The sequence below is a fragment of the Octopus bimaculoides genome, chromosome 13 (assembly GCF_001194135.2).
Source record: "Octopus bimaculoides isolate UCB-OBI-ISO-001 chromosome 13, ASM119413v2, whole genome shotgun sequence".
In the NCBI taxonomy this organism is placed as follows: domain Eukaryota; kingdom Metazoa; phylum Mollusca; class Cephalopoda; order Octopoda; family Octopodidae; genus Octopus; species Octopus bimaculoides.
Genome location: NC_068993.1, coordinates 45,064,705 through 45,067,338, shown reverse-complemented (window position 1 = coordinate 45,067,338; position 2,634 = coordinate 45,064,705). Strand labels below are relative to the sequence as shown.

Sequence of the window (2,634 nt, the reverse complement as noted above, 5' to 3'; positions counted from 1 at the left end):
CCTAATGCTCTACGAGGCTCCGGCAGTGGGTGGTGGCGAACCCTGCTGTTCTCTTTCACCACAACTTTCTCTCACTCTTTCTGTTTCTGTTGTACCTGTAATTCAAAGGGCCAGCCTTGTCAAACTGTGTCACGCTGAATATCCCCGAGAACTACATTAAGGGTACACGTGTCTGTAGCCTGCTCAACCACATGCTCGTTAATTTCATGAGCAGGCTGTTCCATTGATCAGATTAACTGGGACCCCCGTCGTTATAACTGACAGAGTGTTGGTTATGTGTGTGTGTGTGTACTAATGTCTGCTTGACTTGACATCATACATCATGTAACAGTTGTAAATGAGTGTCACCATCATACAAGCAGTGTCTCTCATTTCCAACATTCTGTGAAACAGTAAAAGCTTATCTGGTGAAGGATAAATATGACCTTACTAGGAAACAGGTGAGAATTAGTGACAGGAAGGGCATCCAAGTATAGGAAATTTGCCTACATGAATTCTATGTAATACACACATGATGACGTGAGTATCTTTAGCCCTAGGCAGTAGTACTCACTGATGAGGACTAAGTGTTTATCACAGGGTTCGAAATCATGTGATATGTGTACGTCTGCAACTCATTTGCAATTTTCACTTGCTATCAGGAAGTTGGTTTTTTATATACTCATTTCCTCAAATTCACCAGTGTGTTCTTGAGCCATTTGCACTCTTATTTCTAGCACACACAACTGTGTACCATCTTGTTCCCTGATTATAAATTAAAAATTTTGCCTTTTTGGTTACTTTATGCTTGCTAGTCACTTATATATTATTATTTTTTTATTAATAATAATATCTTTATATATATATCTCACTTTATATATATAAACCTCGCCTGTCCATGGCTCTGAGGTGTTTTAACACAGGCGACACGTGAGTTATATATTCTACTATGCTACTGAAGCCACCGGAAAATACAGAAAGCATATACATTAGTCTATGTAGTTAACAATATTTATTATACTAGAGTTGCTTTTGCTTCATATGTAAATTTTCTCTTAGGTAGGCAATTTCCAGGCATACCAGCTCATGATTTTACAAGCTATGAGCATATAAGTTGTTGGACTGGCTAGCTGACTCACCTTCAATCCAGCCTGGTAGGTAGTGTTGATAAGCCACAAAAATGGCGAAACATAAATGTCCATCACTCCCAAATGGGATTGAGGGTGAGTTATCTCACCTGTCTATGGCTCTAAGGTGTTTTAATACCAGCAACACGAGAGTTATATACTCTGCTACACCACTACAGTCACCAGAAAATACACAAAGCATATACATTAGTATATACATATATTTATATATATATGATGGACTTCTTTCAGTTTCCATCAACCAAATCCACTCAAAAGGCTTTGGTTGGCTCAGTGCTATATAGTAGAAGACACATGCCCAATGTCCCATGTTGTGGGCTTGAAACTGGAACCATGTAGTGGGGAGCAAGCTTGTTACCTAACACCCATGCCTACACCTAAATATAATTTTAAAATATATTGCAGCTCTAGTGCATAAGAAAAATATCGTACATGGCTCTTTTCAAAAAACATGGCCATCTATGTTATAAATTAAGCTGTGTAGGTGCAGGCGTAACTGTGTGGTAAGAAGCTTGATTCCCAACCACGTGGTTTTGGGTTCAATCCCACTGACTGGCATCTTGGGAAAGTGTCTTCTACTATAGCCTTGGGTTGACCAAAGGATCTTTTTTAAAACGGGGGCCACATTTTTCATTAACGAAACACTTTGAAACAATTTTTTACATGAAATAAATTCGAATACAAAAATATTTTTCTGTTCTATAACACAAAATAGATAAGTATACGAAGTTTGAAAGTCTTTCGGTACCAAAAACACTACGTAAAACATTAATGAAAAATGTGGCCCCCGTTTTAAAAAAGATCCACCAAAGCCTTGTGAGTTGATTTGCTTGATAGAAAGAAACTGAAAGAAACCCTTCGTATATGTGTGTGTGTGTCTGTGTCTGTCTTCCCATCACTGCTTGACAACTGGTGTTGGTGTGTTTACGTCACCATAACTTAGCAGTTCACCAAAACAGACCAATAGAATAACTACTAGGCTTAAAAAAATAAGTCCTAAGGTTGATTTGTCCGACTAAAACCTTTCAAGGTGGTACTCCAGTATGGCCACAGTCAAATGACTGAAACAAGTAAAAGAGTAAAAGACCATTATTCAGTAAAATAAAAAATACAAGGGTGATTATATAAAGGGTTATATTTTGGGATGGTCATTTCACTTTTTCTCAAAAGACAACCACTAGTTGACAAGTGTATTAATTCGATTTACCATCCATATTTATAAATAAAATACTACAATTAGCCGTCATGTTTGACGGCACGGGATCAACTAGTAAGAATAATAATAAAGCTAAAGTGAAGAATGGGTATATAGTGCGTGTGGTTGTTTGGCAAAAAAAAGAAAAAAAATTACCGCCCCGACTTTAGTACGATTTCACTTCAGGAATCGTGCAGAACAAATACATGAACGGAGATAACTATTTGAATATAATGTGATTATGTCCCTTACATCAAAGAATATGTTGAAAATTAAGAAATAAAAGGTAGAATTCTAGTTTAAACAACCCAT

At 37.1% G+C, this 2,634-nt stretch overlaps 2 protein-coding genes across 2 annotated transcripts in view; one reads left to right on the top strand and one right to left on the bottom strand.

Moving 5' to 3' along the window:
* Positions 1–2,634, top strand: part of LOC106880712 (fucose-1-phosphate guanylyltransferase) — a 15,887-nt gene that overhangs the window by 3,503 nt on the left and 9,750 nt on the right. The gene's annotated exons all lie outside the window — the stretch shown is intronic.
* LOC106880725 (fatty acid hydroxylase domain-containing protein 2) overlaps positions 1–2,634 on the bottom strand; it is a 58,239-nt gene that overhangs the window by 50,066 nt on the left and 5,539 nt on the right. The gene's annotated exons all lie outside the window — the stretch shown is intronic.